Source organism: Hyaena hyaena, unplaced genomic scaffold, assembly GCF_003009895.1.
Source record: "Hyaena hyaena isolate Hyena2069 unplaced genomic scaffold, ASM300989v1 scaffold_42, whole genome shotgun sequence".
Classification (NCBI taxonomy): domain Eukaryota; kingdom Metazoa; phylum Chordata; class Mammalia; order Carnivora; family Hyaenidae; genus Hyaena; species Hyaena hyaena.
This window is the reverse complement of record NW_024080674.1, coordinates 1688328-1702081: the sequence shown is the minus strand read 5'-3', so window position 1 is coordinate 1702081 and position 13754 is coordinate 1688328. Positions and strand designations below refer to the sequence as shown.

The window sequence follows — 13754 nt, the reverse complement described above, 5'->3', positions numbered from 1 at the left end:
GCACTTAAGGCCGAAATTGACTTGCTTCTTTGAGGAATACGTAGGAGCCCGGTGTGGCCGGAGCACGTTAAAACGGGAAAGGAGGTAATAAGAAAAGAGGCAGGGGAGGTGGGCAGGGGCAGGTCTGGTGTGGCCTCCCGTATATGGGCTGGTGCATTGCATTCTGTTTGCCCACCTGGCCCCTCAGTGATAGTCAGTGGGACGCTCAGAACCATGGAGGCAGTGCATGGAGATAAAAACACAAGCCCAGCCTTAATGGAGGGATTGCGTGGTGCCTGGTGAATCAAATCCGTGAGGCTGTTGAAAAGCAAATGTTAAGTAAGAGCCAAGCAAATCTGGGATTGGGTCAGAACGCTTCCCTATCTAACTGGCCAGCAGTTAAACCTTAACCTCGCTGCCCTTGGAGTTCCCTCTGTCACGTGGCCACAGGCTATATCTCTCACCTCCCATTGTGGTCTGGACGATTAACTAATGCGATGTAGAAAAGCCCTTGGTGCGGTCCCTGGCATGCACATAAGATCTTTTTCATAAACCCGTGTTTTTATTCTCCTTCCTGTTATTTATTTATTTTGTGGGGGGCGGATTCTAGGAAAAAATCTAGGCTCTTGAATTAGTCCTTGGTACCTATTAGGCACTAAACAAACATTTCCTGATGAATGAATAAATGTGACTGTAAATAAAGGAATAAATACTTTAATTAGCGTATTAGTTTGTATACTAATTAATTACTTTTGAGTAGAAGGATCCCTTTCACACATCTAACATTTTTTTTTGGCAGACCTCGGTACCAATCATGATCGTAACTGCACTTTGAATATTTATCAATTTTAAAAATACTAATGACAAAAAGACAGTGATTTTGGCAATGAACCTGCATGTTGTTCACCATGACGTCATCTGCCTTCCCATGAAGAGCAGGGATTTCACCTTTTTGCAGTGAATATTATGTATTCATCTTATAGACTGTGCTTGCTGATAAAATGGGTTAGTGGCCTTCCTCATTAAGCCAAGACCCTCAGAGGGAGCATCCCTGATGTTGCAACAGGAAGGGGCTGGGGATCCTCCTGTCCGACCCCTGAACTTGACCTCTCCCTCTGCTCAGCCTCCCTGGGTTTGGCGACTGCCCCTCCCCCATGGCAAACCTGTGCTCATCCCCTCAGGCCTGAGGCTGCGCAGCTTAGGGGTGTTAAGCTAATAGGAGAAAGCTACAGGCTGTTTCCTGGTAACGCCTTCTCCACTTTTTAATTGTCACCTTCAGATTAGTGTCTGGGAGAGGGGAGAGGGGAGAAGGGAGGCTGGCTGGTGCCTGTTAAGGTATATCTCAGGACAAAGGGATTTGGGATCTCAGTGGCGGCGAGCAGGTGGGAGTTTTGGCTGCCTGCCTGGAAATCTTTATTTAACTGATGTTACTGAAGGTCTGCTCTGCACCAGGCACTGTGGAAGGTGCTAGAGCTGGAGGCTTGAAGGAAGTTGACAAAAGGCCTGCCTTCCTGAAGCTTCCATTTAGCGTGGCAGACAGAGATTCCAGACAAGTGAGCAGGCGCATAGTGTCATATGACGCCGAAAGCGGGTAGGGCATAGGGCATGAGGGGAAGGGGCGCCGTCTTGGATGAGAGGGCCAGAAAAGGCCTCTCGGTGCAATTGACATTGCACCTGGGTTCTGCGTGACATCGCAGGGAGAGAAGTACTGCCCGTGCCCAACAGGGAAGGCAACCGCAGACACGTCTGACCTTGTGGGTCTGGAGCAGGTGGGGGGCTGGCAGGCAGCAAGCTGGCCAGGGTGGTGGAGCCTCAGGAGGTCCCCACAGGAGGACAGGCTGTCATCAAGCCTCCAGGACCCAAGACCTGTAAGGAACTGCACGCTGGCTGGAGAGCTTGGAGGGCGGGGACGCCTGGGAGACAGGACCCGGCTTTGGTCTTTACAGCACCCTTCTGACTGCCATGTGTGTGGTATATTAGAGACCAAGGTTGCATGCAGGTCGGCCATGTAGGAGGCTCCTGCATCAGTCAGGTCAAAAGCTGGCACTATCTTGGACCAGACTGATGGTGGGGGAGGTGAAAGACTCAGTCCAAGGCTGGACAAGATGTGCACAGAATGGCAGGTGAGCGCGGAGTATACTGAGAGGCTTGTCTGAAACACCAGCCTGGGTTTATCCCATTAATTCTAATTCTCTCCTTCCTTTTGTTTCTCTCCTGTAGTTATATACCCGGTTCTTACTGAAAATTCTCAGCCTGTCATTCTATGAGTCAGACTGGAAACAAGGAAAATGTTTGAAGGTGTATTTATCCTAGAATTGACCATAGAGGGGAAGAGGCCACTCTTCTAAGCACATTTTGCGGAGTCCTAGAATCGTGTTTACCCATCTCTGCACACCCATAAGACGACACAGTGTCAGGGCAAGGGGGTGACCCTGTAGTCAGACAGACAGGGGGTCGATTTCTCTCCAATGGGTCACTTCCTCACTGCGTGACCTTAGGCACTTCTACCTCCCAGATTTCCGGTGTCCTCATTAGCAGAACAGACCTGATAGAAGAACTCATCCCGTTGGGTTTTTACAAGGACTCACTGAGGCAAATCCGATGGCGTGCTTAGCACGGTGCCTGGTCCAAGGTAAGTGGTCAATACATTTTAGTCATTACAGTAACAAGTTAATAAGCCTCTCCATGCCTTGATTTCCTTATTGGTAAAGTAGAGATAACAACCTCCACCTTGGGTTGTTGGGAAGAGCAATGTATGAACTCCTCAAAGCACTTAGGACAGTGCTTCACACATGGTGAGCGCTCGATACGTGTTAAATTTTGAAATCATGGCCGTGAGTCTGAGCTCATGACCATGAAGAGATCTGCTTTCTGTCTTATCCTGCTGTCTGCCCACGAAGCCTGGAACATAGTTGGTGCTCAGTCAGTGTGGTTTGATAGAATGAATGATGGTGGCATGGTTACTGGGAGTCACAGGTAGGAAACCCAAGGAGACAAAATTGCGTCTCGGTGGGGGAGGGGCCAGACAAGACCAGTGACGTGTACCATAGTCTCCTCTAGGGGACACTCCTGACGGCCATGACCTCTGCCCAGGCCAGCCAGAGCTTTATGGAGGGTTTAGTGAGGAAAGCAAGCCCATTTCTGAAGGCTTCTTAAGCCAGAGCTCTCCCGCTGTGGGAGTCAGGCACAGAGTGCAAACCATGTCCCCTTTCCAACCTGTTTTCAACCCCTCTGATATGATGAAGCAGAAAGTCTATGTGGTGTTGGCCTGAAACACCTGTCTCATGAGTCTTTATCAGAAAGGGTAGACCTCAAATTCAGAGACCTTTTTCAAGGAGCAGTATCCAGTGAAAAATAGCACTTGGATTTTTATTTTCTGATCACTGGTGGCAAATGATGCTGGGTTTTCATGGACTGTGGTGACGTAAATCTTCATTTTGAAATAAAATTATGTGAATACATAAAAGAGGGAACCGTTGTAAGGAAATCTGTGAAGAGAGCAATAGCTGGGGGCAGGAAGTTTCGGGGCCCATGAGGACGGGGTGGAATGACCACCTGGGAAGACCCTGTGGGCGCCCAGGACCTGTATGGGGCAAGGGATTCATGAACCAGATGTGAGCAAAGGAGGCCAAGTCACGCTTGGGTCAAAGGAACACCCGGAAGACAGAGGCTTTCAGTAAAACTTCAAGAAACTTGAAACACCAGAAGGAACTTGCCCTCCCAGAGTATCAGAGAGAAGCTCTGGAGAGCCCTTACTGGCCAAGGAAAGTTTCCGGATATGGAGGGATTGGAAATAACATTCTGGTTTGCCATATAGGCTAGAGAAGTGGTCCTCAACCTTAACTTGGTATCCTTGTCCCTTGAAAAACTTGTGAAAATGCAGCCTTGCAGATTCCCAGGCCAGTTCCTAGTTCTGATTCCATAGGAGGGGGTTGAGGCCAGGATTCTGTATTTGAAGCACTCACCATGGCTTTGAGTTACAGGATATAGGGCGGAAAATTCTAAGTCCTCTCCTCCTTCTGTTTTTTCATCTGCTCCTCCTCCTCTCTCCTTCTCCTCCCCCTCCTCCTCCTCCTTCTACTCCCTTTCTCTCTCTCCCAATTCTGAATGCCAAAACATTTAAAAAATTATTCAAGGGGATCCATATCCACTTTGGGCTTTTAGTCAACAGAAAAAAATATAAGTACTCTCTCTTTTCACTCTCTGGTGGCAATCGCCTGTTTTTAGAAATGGGACCATTTTCCCTAATGCATCTCAACAGGGAAATGCATCCATTTTCTCATCTATGTACCTAGTCATAGCACGAAACATCAGAGCCCAGAGGATCCTTCAGTTAAGGAGAAAGCAGTGCAGCCAATATGTAAGAGGGACTCTGTTTGCTTGGGAGTTGGCCAGACCCTGGACACCAGAGTCAAGAGACAAGAATGAAACACAAGGAATTGTCCAGAGCTTTATTATTTTTTTTATTTCTCACCATCTCTGAAATTCTGGAAATGCTACAGAACGGGAGGACAGGAAACCTAGCTTTGTTCTTTGGAGCTTCCTTCACCATCTTGTTCTGTTTCCTATTTTCTCCTACTTTCTTCAGTGGCTCTTTTGCCTCATCAGTTCCCTCCTTTTTCTTTCCTGAGTCCTCCCAATAATGAGACTTCTGAGCCCTTTCTTTCTATCGTCTGTGCTTCCATGAGCGAATGGGATCCAAATGGTGGTGACGAGGAAGATGGTGCCAATCATAACCGTCACTGTCATAATGCAATAGTGATCGTCATCATAATACGGTCAACGTAATACTGCTTGTTGACCCTCGTCATGCTAACCCAGAAAGCCTACACTTACTAGTTAACATTTACAGAACATGGACTTCGTGCAGGCCAGCTACTTAAAGTCTCTCCCCATAACATCCCGACGGCTAGAGAGTCTTATTATTGGCCCCTTGAAGAGATAAGAGAATTACCAAATTACAAATAGCTTCAAGATCTCATAAGCTTCCAAATAAGACATTGAAACCTGGCTCTGCCTACCAGAGGCCAGAGTACTCAGACACTGTGTACTGTTGCTTGTCACAGTACTTAATGCTTGATAGCAGAGTCACATAAATAAATGTCCAGTGGCTAGGAGAGAGATGTGGGGACCTAGGGCATGGACTGAAGTTTAGTGTTTCCTCCAGGTGGAAGTAAGCCAATTGTGGCAAATAAAACAAACAAATAAATAAAGAGCATCATCTGGCATATCTAAATCCAAAGCACCACCTTGAATGGTTGAGCCTATGAAGATAAAAAAATCCTATATATACATAGGATTTTTGAAACCTCTTGCACTTTCCACGATGGCATTTCATAAGTCCATTCCTGTTTGATTAAACAGAAGTAGGAAAAAAAAAAACCATGAAAACCACGAACACAGTCCATCTGGGGTGTCTCAGTAAGTGATCGTGCTCACCCACTTCCTACAGCATCTTTGTGGATGTGTCCTGAAGTCAGACGCTGCTCATCTGTTCTCTATAAATCTCTTAGAGGCTCCGTGACTCCTCCTGGCCATCAAAAATATGGAACACATGCATTGATGCCGGCCCGTTATTTATTTCAACAACTGGAAAGCTACCCTCACAGATTTCCGGTTTATCGCTCCTCATAATATTTATGGTCAAGGTCTCTAAAGGTGTTTCTTACTTGTAAGTATTTAATTATAGGTGACATTTAAATGATTACTTTGAAGAATATGAAACAGAGATGATTGTGAAGTTTGAGGACGTGTAACACAGAGGGAAAGTGTTGCTTATGGCAGAAATCATGATAGCATCTTTGGGGGGGGGGGGAGAAAACCCCTAAGATTGTTTTGAGTTGTTGTTGGTTGTAGGTTTTTTGGATTTGTGTTGTTGTTGTTGTTGTTGTTTAATTTTTGAATGTGTGTGGCACTTTGAAGCAAACCTTTGTAATAATACAGTTCAGCCAACTGCCTCGCTATCTGACTTGAGGTTATTTTATTGAGTAATGGAATAAAAGGAGCCTCTTATTTTATTGTCTTTGACATAAATGTTTTCTTTATTAATATTGGATGGGCATAGTCAGTCATAGAGACTAGAAGGAAGAGCTATCAATAATAAGATGAATTTATTTCACCTGGTCAGTAAATTTCAGATACAAAAGAATTCAACTTTACAGGTAAAGTTATATCATCTTTGAACACCAATCTTAAAATCTCTGTGCCTCAGTCCTGTAAATAGACATAAAGGAGAACAATGGCTCCCAAGCACCATTATGAGGATTTAAAAAGTAGATCCTTATTAAGTACTTAGAACAGTGTTCCATGCATAATAAGCGCTCAGCAAATACTACTATTTCCCTCCCGCCCTTGCTCTCTCCCCAGAGATGGGCACTATTCAGTCTTTGGTGGGTATATCCTCCATCATTTATAATTCTGCCTGCATATATATGGAGCAAAGGGCATTAATGTCCTTCTGTATATGTTTAATATTTTTATGTAAATATTTTTACACTATGTTTTGCACATTGATTTTTTTAAGTTTGTGTGTAGGCTCTATCCAAGTATGTAGATAGGCAGCTAAAGAAAAAAAGAGGGAGGGAGAGATAATAGATTAAAAATATAGTGAATTCCTTTTCATATGTTTTATAATATTCTAACACAAGAATGTATTATTTTTACTCACTTATCAACTCCTCTGTTAATCGATATTTAGCGTATTTTTAAAGTTTTCTTTATTATGTGCAATCTTGTACTGGATACTCTTAAGAATTTTTACAATTCTCCCATACGTAATTGATGCAGAGAAAAACAGTTGTGAGAATTTTACTGAATTTAGCAAGAGAATTAGTTGAGAAAAATAAACATTATGGAAACAGCTAATATTTCTTACTTTGGACGTTCCTGAAATGTACATTTCTCTTACCAAAAATTTAACTCACTCATTTGCACCTAGTAGGCGCTTGTGAAATGTTTGCTTGAGGCTAGTAAACTGAATAAATAAAATATGTCAATAATCCCAACAGTGAGGGAGACTCAGCCATCAACATGGCATGAATCCCAAGTACGTCAGGCATACGACCAGTCGCCATCTTGGGGTGGAGTGGGGAACAGAGAGACATTAAAAGGGAAGTGTGAATGGCATAAAAGAAATCGCATTTGTCCTCAGGGTGTGGGATGGATGGAGCTTCAGAGCTGGATGACCATTATATCCTCCATTATTTATAATTCTGCCATCCAGATCCTGGAGCCCATGGGGTGTTAAACATGGGTGGGGTGGGTTAGGAAAGGATGGACTCTCAGATTTTGTTTAGAGGTATTATAAGGAGAGGATAACAGTAGTCACTTCTGCCGTGTGACATGTCAAGCAATCAAACTGACATTTAATGCAGTCGAACAAACACGTAGTGGGGTGAGCTGCTAGGTCCTGGGGGGAGAAATGTTAATAAGGTAGGACCTCAGGATCTGGAAGGACCACGTGGTACCATATGCTTTTCACAACCACCATCATCATAGTCCTTAGAATGTGTCTATGTGTGTTGTGAGTCTGTTTTACTGTGGGGGTGAGTTGTGACTGTATGTCAATTATGTGTGTTGTGAATGTATGTTTCACGTATGGCCAGATCAGGTATGTAGCGAGTGTTAGTGTGTGTCTCTGGGGGTAAGGAGAGAGTGTAGAAAGCCCTTATTATGCATGAGTTTTGTGTTAGAGGTGGACCTAGTCAATGCATATGCTCACACTGAGGCTAAGCTATTAACGGAATCAACCAGAAAGCTCTTCAGGATGAACATGAAGGCAACATCACGGTGTATTTCCCCAGGGGTGTCTGTGGCACTTCCCTGGGGTTTCTGGGAAACAGAACCATAGTTACGCCCGTGTGTCCCGCACAGGAAAATCAGCCCTAGATGGGAAGGGTAACAGTAATAGCTGATAGAGGAAGGTAGGCCCTACACTGTCTTGCAATTTCTGTTCCCTTGTCTGTATTTTATCATGTCAGGGGTTGATCCTTCAAATCACGGGGACCATTTCATTTACAGTAGGTGTTTTTGTCAAATACACGGATGGCTGAATAAATGAGTGAATCGAAGAGTCATCCAAGGTTGCTGGAGCCTTTGGAATATTTAGATACCTGCATGACTTGTGCCCACAGAGCCGAATATAGTAGGTTCTTAGTAAATGTTGGATATATGGATGCACACACACGGCACATGTGAACGTTCGCTTGTCTCGGAAGCAGGCTCGAAAGCAGAAGAAAACAGTTCCCTGGCGGGGTTTTTATTCTTCCTCTCTTGGTCCCACAGAGTACTTCGTCTGCTCTCCCTTTGGTTTAATTATTGTTCTTTGAGATCAGCACGACAGCCCTTCTGTTTACTGTCAAACTGCAGCCACAAATGGAGAAGGAAAGAACGAGGTGGGGAGGGGAGAGGCAATCTCTCCAGTCCAGGTACGGGAACCTCCCCTCAGACACTGTTCCTTTCCAGGGACGAAGGGGAGGTGGGAAATTGGGGCTAGGAGTTTCAAAACTTCCCAAACACATAAACCAACACAACTGCATTGCTGCTTCCATAAATGTTTCATAAGTTTTATCATCTTGTGACGACGGTTAAGCAAATGTGTGTCCTTTGAGGAATTATTTACTGGAAGCAAGGTTACGGCGTCAACATCTGTGTTTCCAATCACTTAGATGAGGAATAGATGAAATAAATCACCAGCGAGTTCCACAAAGTAACTTCTGTGTTCTTGTCTCTGGAGCAGAAGAGTTCAAGTCACTCTTTTAGGTGCCCTCTCTTTTGGAATTTGGAATTTTGGAATTCTCTTTAGTCACGAGACTTCTCTTTTTTTTTAATTCATTTCATGATCTTCAAAGAATATGTCTTTACTTTTTTTTTTTTTTTTTTTTTTTGAGAAAGTTGCCAGGAAAACATCCACAATAGAAGTACTTAAAAATTTCTCTCAGGGAATCTGGCTCTTTCAGCCAACATTCTCATTTGGGAATGGGCTCACAGTTCCAATATATAACATCCATATAATTTAACCTCATAAATTTCTTTTTTTCACAGTGATGTAATGGGGGGACTGACCTGGAGTTTGTAAACGTTCCCTGCTCACTGCATTCCCTCGGGCAACATAACATTCTAGACAGTGTTTTATGTGCCCTGATTAAAATATAACGTATTCTTGCATTTCCTGTGGACTGACCTGTTAGTACTCTAAGCGGAATATGTAAGGAACACGGACGTGTTTTCAAATGGGTAACAGTGCACGGTGTGAGGTGGTGGGTTTTTTTTTCTTTGTCTTTTTTAAACAATGATCTTATTTTCACTGTAGACCACAGTCCCCTGGGCACCCGCTCCACAGGAAAAGTTGTGTGCTCTGGTTTAGCTTTTGAGTCTGGCACCGCACTCCGATAAACAAACAGGAATACTTGTTTGTCACTTCAGTTTGAATGCTGGGGCACTACCGCGGACTGCTGTCCTGCGGCAGAGGAGGGAAAGGCTTGGACAAGTTAGTGGCCAGTCCCCCAAGATAAAACAGTAGCAATGGAAACTTACAACATTCTTTACGAAAAGAAAAAAGAATTAATTAAAATAAGGGCAAGGGTTTCCTATCATTCCTGCATCATGAAAACAGCTGTGACACATAACCACTCAGCAAAGCCATTTGTGGGTTGAGATGTTTTAATTTTCTATGGGAGGAACATGGAGGAAAAATAAAAGACAGTTCCTGCTCCCAGAGGAGCAGAGGGGAATGTGTGCGGTGAGGACTCGAACATGAAACTTTGCTGGCAGACACTGCTGCTGCCTGCAGCCCTTTCAGGGCACGAACCTCATTCCGGGAATAACCTGAAAGAGACATGGATATGACGTAAGGGAAGGAGGGCTGATTAGATCAGACGGATTCGTGGAAGATATGTTCATGAATGGAGTACTTGTATTTGAGAGTCATTATTTTATTCATTCGGCAGATATGTATTAATTTCTATTATTTTCAAGACCTTGTGCTGTGTGCCAGGACTGTGAGGATTAAGAAGGTATAGCCTCTGTCTTCACGGGTTAGTGATAAAGTGCCCAGAACAAAGCCAGCGAGTGTTAACTGGATGGACGGATGGACGGACAGACGGACGGTCTGCTGGATGAAGACGATCTATGAGTCACTAAGAATTCAAGCTCATTTCTGTTTGTGTGTATGTTTGCTTCTGGGTCTAACTGTTGATCTATCACGATTTTATCCCAGGCAGCTCCTGGCAGTTCCATCAGGGATAGATGATCTCTTCCAATGAACCATTCCTGGACGCAGGATCCTTCTTGTCTGCACATCCTGGCCCCTATTCAGCATTTAGGGCAATAACTTTCTATAAAGGTTTTTGGATTTGCCTCTGGTTAGCAGCTATGCTAGATCCTTTTCACCGCTCACCATAAACTTTTCTCTGTTTTGTTCTCTGAAAAATAATATTCAAGACTTGTGAATATTTACTGAATGTCTGCTCCATGCCAGGCACTGCCCCAGATCCTTTACATGTACCTGACTCCATTTAGCTTTCCTCTCAACCAAGGAGGTAGGCACACTGCTCATATCCCCATTTTCCAGATATGAAAACTGAGGCACAGAGCTGTTAAGTAATGTGCTCCTATAGCAAATATATACAGCGCAACTAGAATTTAACCCCAGGGGTGTTTGATTCCAAGGGCACACTCAGCACTTCTAGAAGGCAAATGTTTAATGAATCATGTAGCTGATGATAAATTATACCTTATCTGCGTGTCTCAACTGAGCCTCAGCCTTGGTATCTATAGGTACAGAGACCTAAGGGGTGGGATTGGGCCAGGTCTATCTCTGAGACTCTTCCTTCCTTTTTACACATGGCGGTCACAGTGGTCACCTGGCAGCGTCTGACTTAGCAATGCTGGCAGAAGAAAGCACTCCTTCAGAGAACCCCCAGCAAATGCTTCAGGGTTTACACTGGCCCACGGGGGTTTGCATGGCCTTCTCCGAACCAATCACTAGCTTCTCATTGTCCCGCCTTCCTCATGTAGGTATCCAGGGCTGCAAGAGCCAGGAGCAACTAGTGGCAAATTGCCAAAGCAAAATCAAGGTGATATTACCAAAGGAACGGAGAAGGGATACCAGGCCGACAGAGTCAACAGCCTTATACTATATGCTCTGAAGGGTTATAACCCATGGCCTTGAACTCAGATAAAAATTCAGATCGAGGCTGTTATTTACTTTGTCTGACCTCAGAGAAGCTGTTAACCTTCTAAGCACTAGGTTTTCAGTTTTGAAAATAATTATCCTAATACCATATGGGGTTGCCGGGGGGGGGGGGGGGGATTATATGGATTGAGTATACAGTGTGCTTCGTGCATATGTGGCACATAGTAAGTGCTCAATAAATGTTAATGTGATGATTACGGAGGTGACAGCCAACAGTTTGAGGACTACCAGAATAGTGCCTTTGGAGACGATCCTGCTTTGGGCACACCGTATAAGAAACAGTTTTATGCAAAGTAGAGTGGGAAGTGAGATGGAGCCCCTGGATTGAAAGAACCACATTGTAAGTCTCTCTCACCGTAGCTTCCTTTTGGTTAAGGCCAAAAGTTCTTGGCAACTTCCACTTCCTTTCAGGTGTTGATTTATTTATTAATTAGGCAAAATTGGAATTGACGAGCCTGAAATGAGAAAGATGCTCATGGTTTAAAAAAAAAAATGTTTTCGTACATCGGAATGAAGGATGTGGCGAGGTTGAACGGGAGAAAAATGAGTACGTCAAAGTCAGCCAGAGTCGTGTTGGCTTCGCTCTTTCGCCTCTTTCCCGGGGTAAGAAAGGTGGTCAGATAGGGGCATTCAGTGGTGGAAAAAGTGAGACTTCGTCTGCTTTCCTTTCCTGTATTTGGGACTGGTTCAGAGACTAGCTGGTGGGATGGCGACTTGCTTTCTTGCGGAAAAACCGACATAGCAATGCAGACTGTGCATTCGAGGTTCAGAGAAGCCTTTTCTCTTACTTTATTCACCTGCATTGTGGGGTGTCTAGCCTGCTGACACAGGCGAAGGAATCGCTGTGTTTACGTGTATGCGTGATGCTCTACCAGCAGCATACGTTTGCTCGCGGCTGAGTTATATGTGTATCCGAGGCTATGGGTCCTGGCTGCCGTTGATTTAGTCCAGGGCATATATAATGTCCTGTAGAAACCATTCCTGCTTAGTAGCTCCTCACTTACTGTGTTCTACAAGCTGCTGGCAAAGGTAATTATACTTAAGAGGAGCCACCTTTGATTTAAAGCTGCAGAGGTGAGTAATTAGATTGAGCGGCAAGCATGGTGGAGGGGTGGAGTGCACCCTTTGTTTGGGGACATTCGTTCGCCGCTGGGATTCTTCCAAGGGCAGTGTTCCTCGGCCCGTATTTGTCACCCAGATTGTCTTACAAAGGTCCCAGCGGACCTGGGAGAGAGCGTCGAAGGTGGTATGCGGGGTGCTGATTTCCTGGTCCTCACCTCCCCAGCTTCGGCCGCCCTGGCTCGGGTGCTCGCCTCCGGGGGGGGGGGGGATGCGGGGGGTACTCAGCATCTCAGCATTGGCCTGCTCACTGGTTTCTCGTTAATCGCCTTCACCGACGGGACCCATCCTGCCCACCGGACCGCCGGGCCTGAGATGCCTCCTCCCACAGCCTCTGGAGGGAGAAGTCTGGGTCTGCCTGGGGCACCTGCGGCAACAACGAAACCATCCCAGCCCCTGAATCCTCTGATGATTTCACGTGAGATGATTTAGTGTCTGTAAGATTTCATTTCAGTCCTATGTGTGGCTGTGATTACATGCAGAGATTGGCTATCTATAGACATGTGTGTATATGTGTGTGTATACGTATATATCTATACATATATTTTTTATGGCGAGTTTAGTTCAGTTGAAAGAAAAAAATATCCATGTGAGCTGTCCCTCGTCGGAGTTTCTGAGTTGCAGCACCCGAGCGGGGTGTGTCTGCCGGGCAGAGACAGCCTGCTCTGTGCGGAAAGTCTCACCGAAGGAGTCCCCACACGGCTGAGCCTTAGTGGTTTCTGGAGGGTCCCTGGGCTGCCAGATGCTTTCACAGAGTCCAGAGGATATCGGGAAAATCCCCTCCCCTGACCTCGCCCCTGCTCTTAGGATCGAGTCATGGCCTAAAACTTTCAGACTCACAGTGCGGTCTGGGGGCCGCGGCCTTGGCGTCTCCTGGGAACTTCCCGGACACTTGGAAACCCTCGGGCCCCGCCCCAGCCCTGCTGACTCAGAGGCAGCCTTTTAACAAGATGCCCGGGGGGTGTGAGCGCATTGTGTGTGAGCAGAATTCATTCGCCCACGGGCCCCCTGAGAGGCTGGCTCCAGCGCACCTTTCTGGCAGGATATCCTCACGTGGTCTCCTCCCGCCTGTGCGCCCCTGTGCTCCTTTGTGCTCCCCCGTGTTCCTCCATGCTCCCCTGTGCTCCCCCAGGCCCCCCATGCTCCCCCATGCCCCCCTGTGCTCCTCCGTGACCCCCGTGCTCCCCAGGGCTCCTCCATGCTCCCTGTGTTCCTCCATTCTCCTCCGTGCTCCCCTGTGCTCCTCCGTGATCTCTGTCCTCCCCTGTGCTCCCCCATGCCCCCCTGTGCTCCTCCGTGACCCCCGTGCTCCCCTGTGCTCCTCCGTGATCTCTGCCCTCCCCTGTGCTCCCCCGTGCTCCTCGATGCTCCCCCGTGCTCCCACATGCTCCCCCGTGCTCCTCGTGCTCCCCCGTGCCCCCCGTGCTCCGCCGTGCTCCCCCGTGCTCCTCGATGCTCCCCC

The 13754-nt window shown here is 46.2% G+C and overlaps 1 protein-coding gene and 1 long non-coding RNA gene across 2 annotated transcripts in view; one reads left to right on the top strand and one right to left on the bottom strand.

Annotated features, from left to right (window-relative positions):
- TSHZ2 (teashirt zinc finger homeobox 2) overlaps window positions 1-13754 on the top strand; it is a 270720-nt gene that overhangs the window by 9700 nt on the left and 247266 nt on the right. The gene's annotated exons all lie outside the window — the stretch shown is intronic.
- The window catches only part of LOC120230445, a 5283-nt gene continuing 1198 nt past the window's right edge, over window positions 9670-13754 (bottom strand). Inside the window, exons 2-3 of the long non-coding RNA XR_005528021.1 lie at window positions 11529-11628; window positions 9670-9804 (exon numbers count right to left, since the gene is read on the bottom strand). This is a non-coding gene — a long non-coding RNA (uncharacterized LOC120230445). The remainder of the gene's footprint in view (window positions 9805-11528; window positions 11629-13754) is intronic.